A 6423-nucleotide genomic window follows, 5' to 3' on the forward strand; every position below is an offset into this window, starting at 1 on the left:
GGGGGCTCCCTGTGGGGGGAGTCCTAACGCACCCAGGTCCACACGCCCTCCCATTGCCCCTGGGAGGGACTCTGCTGCCAGCTTCTCCCCGCCGACCTGGCTCTGCAGAGCAGAGCAGTGTAGTGTCCAGCTGGGGTCCAGTGCCCTCTTTCTGGAGGTAAGCGAAGGGTTAAAAGAAAGTTCGCGGCTGATGCTCGTTGAAGAAATGAATCCCCCGGAAAGTAAATGTCCGTTACTTTCTCAATACGTTTGGAGAATAACATGAGCTCGACTCGGCGCCTGCGAGACTCGAGGTAGGCCACCCCGTAGTACACGCGTGCGCTGCAGGCGAGATGTTGCCTACCTAGCAGGCGCTACGAGAGCTTGCCTACAGGCTGAACTGGCTGAACTTGACAGGTTCGTTACGGACGAATCACGGACGTACTTTCTGGATGATCATCGAGGATGGGCCAAGCAAAGTGATAGTGGTTGAGGCATAGTGTGTTGGGGCAGTCTCTGTCTGTCTGTCTCCCTCTTTCTCCACGGGTGCCACATCTCGTGAACCATGCATTCATTAATCGGCAACAACGGTAAAGCCGGCAACGTGGCGCACATCACGCTATGGCGACGGCCGCCCCGCCCCGCCGCGCCCCGCCCCGCCCCGCCGTGGGCCGTGGCGTCACGCCGTGGTTGCGGCGGCCCGCGCCCGGGCCTTACCGTTAGCCTCCCGCCCGAGGATCCCCCAGCCGGCCGGCCGGCAGCAGCTGCTGCTGTTGCTGCTTCTGCCGATGCCGCCGCCGCCTTCGCCAAACAACAACAATAAATGAGAAATCCTCCAAGCAGGGGCGGCTCCGGGTCCGCCGCCGCCGCGGTTCTGGCCGGCGGATAATGCGGAAGGTCGGCGATCGATGATGAACTGCTGTCGGGAAAAGGGAATTACGAACAAGTCATGCTGGCCTTTCACGAAAACTTTTGTGAAGGAGGCACGGCGCGGCGCGCGGGGTGCGAGGGGCGCAAGTCTGGGCGATCGCGTCAGTGACTGGAATTGCAGAGGGAGAGGGGGTTTGCCGCTATGGGATGCAAGCGGACGACGGCGCCGGGGCCGGAGCCAGGGGAAGCCTTTTCACGTCGTGAATACCTGTCGCCGCCAAGATGGATGGTGGTCACACACACACACACACACACACACACGAGCGTGCGCAGGCGCACCTGACGCATGCATGCCTCTTCCCATCCTACGCCCGGGCTCCGCCACGCGCCTCCCCGCCGTCGCCGCCGCCGCCGCAGCAGCAGCGGCAGAGTTCATGAATGGATAAATATTTTACCAGCAAGTTTACGGAATGGCGCACTGCGCTTCTCCGCGACGTCCCTCCTCGCCGGCTGGGCACGCCCTACCCTGCTTGCGTTCCGGAGCTGCTGCTCCACCTTGCGCCCCGCCCCGAGCATCAATATTCAAAACTACTCGCGTCATCCGGATTGTCTCCGGCACCGACCCCGACCCGACCCGACACCCTCCTGCTGCTGCTGCCGGTAGTGTTCGCACCTCGGAGACACTCACTCACTCGATGTTGGCACCGGTGATCTAACTGACTTGCCGTCCTGCCTGCCCCGCGGCAAGCTCACGGATGTCGCCGGCGGGTGCGAGCCGTCGTGGCGCCACACCCGTATAGGCTCCCCGCGGGTACCCTGCTGCGAAGGGGATGATGTCTTCACTGAAGTAGAGTCCTAGCGGAGGTTGAAGATACAGCCATTATGTCGAGTAGTTAGTTTGCTGGATAGTGCTTTGGCAGTTAAAGCTGCCCACATGTCTTTCAAGTCGGCGTTGCCTATCACTGGAAACACCTTGCTTAGCGTGTTGTGTTGAATTTTGGTCAATTTTGTGGCGTGACCTGCTTTATGTTCTGCCTACCTACCTACCTACCTTCGTGGCTGATGTTGCATCAATTGGTGTGACCTAAACTCAGGTCACATTAGATAGTGTGATCAAAACTGGTCACACCGATTGGTGTATGTGACCCATGTCACATTAGTTTGTCCAGTGTTGTGACCGTTCAGCGCTGCCCCCTCTGTCACCGCGCGTGGCCTGTCGCCCTCCTTTCCGCATCAGCTGGATCCGGCCCGACGGCGCCCGCTGCGCCCCGCCTGTTAGCCGGGCTCACGGGAGAGACCTCAATCTACACACCCACGGGTCATTAGAGGCCTACTGCTAGCGAGGGGAGGGGGGGGGGGTCTCCAGGCCGGCCAGCGCGCTATCAGCCGGCCGACTGCTGCGCCTAGCCAGGCCTGGCGCAAACAAGTAGTTCCGCATATATGCGTTTCTGCGTTCTGCCATGACGTCGTGTTTCGGACGTGGACGTGATCCACAACTGCTCAACAACAACCGTCCCGCGGCCGTCCGAGTGACAAGAGTGTCCTGCCAGCCTGCTCTTCCTGTCGCGACCTAAACTACAGTCCATGTGCTATAGCTAATGGCCAAACGTAGTGTAACGTTTCTATCTTTATCGCGGTCTTTGTCTCCAGTCGCGTCCCTGCGAAATCGGTTGAGGATGCCCCTGCGCGCGCCGTGCTACGGCGTGTGTATAACGTATGATCGCCGGGACCTTGAACTGCCGATCAACACCATTATGTCCCCACTACGTAGTATGCGGTGTCCCGAGGACAAAGACGCTCTTCCACACACCGGTCCTTACATTCCCAAGTTGTTTCGTTACGTAACTGACGCCAGTTTTGCAAAATTCCATTCGGAGTAGTAGTCGGGTGAAATCTGCAACAGTGCACTCTTGCGCTCTTTCCCCACTGGAAGTTAATTTTAACTCTCAAAAACAGGGTTTCACATGGAGATTCGTTTCGAGGTGTAGCTACATACAGAAGCCGGTCAACAAAGTCAGTTCAAGTTCAGTTCAGATTGAACTTTCGGCCCAATCCCAGCGCAGCCCCGCTTTGTCCCTCTCCTTCTCCTTCTCTGTCGCACTCCCGGGCTCTCCTGGCGACCCAATGTGCTACTGCCCCCCCCCCTCCCTCTCAGTCGGTCTGCTAGGCGGCAGTGACAATTACTGTGCCCCAAATTTGAGGACGCTCCTTACGATGTGTTGTTTGTGACTGTACTCTGTTCCATGTGTACAGAAAACGTTTCTGCAGCTTCAGACTCTCCTTATGCTTTCAAAGAGCGGCTGATTTAACTTTCCCATTCGCACTTTCATCGTACCCTTCCCTCCCTGCCAGCCCTATCCCAACTATACACATTTGAATTGACGGAGTGCGACAGAGAGCTGCTACCCATTGAGAAATTCGAATCCAAACGATATCGTTTCGATGTCGATTTCACCATTCTGACATCGTGTCGCTGATGCTCGATATTCAACTGCCGTAGCTGGTTCTGGTCGGGTAGCCAGCCGCACCCGGAGGCAGCGGGAACGTTTGCCTGAGATATGAGACAAGCAGGCCAGCCAGCGCTGCACTGTCGCGTCGCGCCCGAGTCGACGACACGTCACCTCTATCAGGGCGGCGGCGCACCGCATACTGTTGTGCGGGGCGAACACGTCCACAGGACGTCCCCGGGACACGTCCACGCTGCGACCATCGGAGACACGTCCACAGAGGGCCCAGGAGGACGCGCGGTGACTGCGCTGGAGCCGAGGGCTGTAGTGCACTTGGGACTGGCAGCTGCCGCTGCTCCACTACAAGGGGCCACAATCATATAGGAATCTTGGGACAACTATTGAGACTAGCTAAAGATTGACGAATTTCGGGCCCATCGACTTTAAAGAGACAAGCTCGCCCACTCAACGACTGCTCCCCCCCCCACCCCCTTCCAGTGGCTGGCTGCTTTCTTTGTGTCATTATGACCCAAAAGCAGCCGACCCACACATGTTTCCAGCTGTGCCCCTCATGGTCCTACGCCACGGTACAACTCGTAGAACTGGTGCAGGCTGTCACTTCGTGTCATGACCGCTGCCAACCTCGCAGCCGTCCGTCGCTCAGTTTGGCGCCGCGGTGCTCGCGTGCCGAGCTGCGCCTTTTCGTTCGGCATGTTTCGTGCCCTGCCGCACCGGCTGCGGATCGGGTCGAGGCGAGCGCTAGGAGCTTCCGTTTTGTTACTACTTTTACCCCTTTTTATTTTTATTATTACTCCCTTTTCTCTCACTCGAGAGATGGCCGCGTGGCAACCCAGCCTGCAGACCACACCGGACGGAGCGAAATGCGAAGACAGTAAAACTTTTGCACGCGGGACGCTTCACGAAACTCATGAATTCCCCCCAGCAGCCGCTTGCACAGGCGTAAATAATTAACGTAATTGCCGCTGTTTTATTACATTTTACTTTTAGATTATTGCAGGCAGCGACTAAAGAAGTCGATTATAAGTGGTACAGCAGGCGCTCTGCGGCTTTCGTTTTGAACCATAGAATGTTTCACGGGTTGTTGAGTTGCTTGTCGATGATCGGCCCCGTCCTGGAGAGGTTGGCTCCGCGGCCGGCGGCCCACGAGCGTGTCCAGGCGGAGTGAGTGCAGGTGGGGCGGCTTCACCGCACCGACACGTCGAGAGGGAGAGAGAGCGAGTCACGTGGGTCGAGTCCGACTGCCTTGTCACCTGGGCCAAGTGTCCTGTCTCGCGTGAGGGGGAAGGAGGAGGAGGAGGAAGAGTCTCGGGAGCATCGCCACACGGTCGCAGTCGCGGGGGAAGACCTTTTGCCACACAGCTGCGGCAGCAGCGGGCCGCTCGAGCAGCTCAAGCAGGGCGGCCCCAGAGTGCGCGGCGGTGCGCTAAAGCTGCGCCGAGCGTGCAGCTGTCCGCGAGACAAATCGCCGGCGCATTAGAGCGGCGGAGCCACGCCGGCGACGACGACGACGTCACTCGTACGGACCAAATTAGTTTTGACCCCCCCGAGACTGCTGCGAGACTAAATTGCCGCACGGACGTTTTGCGTCCCCAGTTTTTTTTTCTCGCAGTGCAACGCTGCTTTCGGCCCCACCTATATGGTCTAATGTCCCGCCGCGTCCCGCCGGGGCCCGTGAGCCCATGCCATGCTGAGCCCTGCCATGCTGGGCCCTGCCATACTGAGCCCTGCGGAGCCCTGCGGGCCGTTGACCTACATTTCTGCCCTCCGCGCCGTGGCTGCCGAAGGGAATGCCTGGCCGGCCGGCGGGCCCAGCGGTGCGCCATGATGCTTTATGTGCGCCAACAATTATTGGCGGCGCACCGGATCCCCTTTTGGACCGATATCTATAACTCACGGTTCGGAAAGAGAGAGGTTGCGCTGGGGTCGGCTGCTCTTCGCGCGCGGGGTCCTCACGACGGGGATTTGATGCCGCCCACATAATGATCATACTTTTTTTCTGTGGCAGTGTGTGGCATGCATCTTAATTCATGGCTAACCGAAAAAAAGTATTCTCAATTGAGGACAGTGTCTAAATTTTTTTTGAAAACAACGTATCCTTACTTTAAGAAAAATTACTTGCTCGGGGTGTGGTTTTAGGTAAAAACGTAGGTAAGAACATTTTCTAAAAAATAAAATCAAGGCAAATCCCTCAATTAAGAGCACATATTTTTGGGGGTGCTTAAAGTGGTGCCTTTGCAGGCACGGCTCATGGCTCATAGACATCCCGTTACATGTTGAGGAGTTGCCCAGCATGGGAGTTCGCAGCGCGCAGCCACACGAGCGTGCGGTGGCCGGCGCCGGCGGCCCTTCGGGACCGTGACACCTGCCCTGCTGCAGCCGGTGTGCGAGTAGCGAGTCCCTTTGCGGCCCTCGCGTCCGCCGGGAGCCTCCCGTCCCGTGCTGCGCCCTGCAAATAAGTAGCCCACCGCCACTAATGGCCCATTCATACGCGCTCGGGCCCGGTAGCAAAACAACCGGCAGCCGCGGAGGCAGCCGCGGTGACCGTGAGAAGGTATTCCAACGTGTTCCTGTGTCGCTCACGCCACGTGGTGCGCGCGGGCGGCGCCAGCAGTTCGGCCAGGAGCGAGTAGTATGAGAAATAGTTGGCACCGCAGGGCGCACGCACGCACGGTGGGCCCTTTGTACCGTTACAGGTTTTTTTTTAAGGGCACCCCGCACCGCTTCCGACGAGGAAGGGACAGGCGTCTAATGCCAAAGTTAGGTCTAGCGCTGTTTGTTGGGAACTTTTCGCCATGATTTCGGCTCTTTCTAAACATCCCTTAGCCTCTTCAAAGTGCGTCATTGCACTTTGTTTTTAACAGTGCGACAAGGCCAGACACGGACCTTACTAAAGTCGCGCGCTGTGGAAGGGCGACAACAGCCTGAGCCTCGGAATGAGATGTAAATTGTCCATAAGGCGACAGGACCAATTTTCTCGCCTCTCGTAAGAAAATTGATATGCAGCAGGCGGCGTGCGAGACGCGCTGATATGAGGACACGTCAAAGGGCTGAAACTACACGTTCAAAATTAGTTCCGAAAATATCAAAAGGTATAAATTTTAAATTA

The 6423-nt window shown here is 57.6% G+C and overlaps 2 protein-coding genes across 2 annotated transcripts in view; one reads left to right on the top strand and one right to left on the bottom strand.

Moving 5' to 3' along the window:
- LOC113210003 (ion transport peptide) overlaps positions 1–6423 on the bottom strand; it is a 189205-nt gene that overhangs the window by 111738 nt on the left and 71044 nt on the right. The gene's annotated exons all lie outside the window — the stretch shown is intronic.
- The window catches only part of LOC113210007 (uncharacterized), a 43322-nt gene that overhangs the window by 15527 nt on the left and 21372 nt on the right, over positions 1–6423 (top strand). The window lies entirely within an intron of this gene.

Source organism: Frankliniella occidentalis, unplaced genomic scaffold, assembly GCF_000697945.3.
Source record: "Frankliniella occidentalis isolate FOCC.00 unplaced genomic scaffold, Focc_3.1 Scaffold7, whole genome shotgun sequence".
Taxonomy (NCBI): domain Eukaryota; kingdom Metazoa; phylum Arthropoda; class Insecta; order Thysanoptera; family Thripidae; genus Frankliniella; species Frankliniella occidentalis.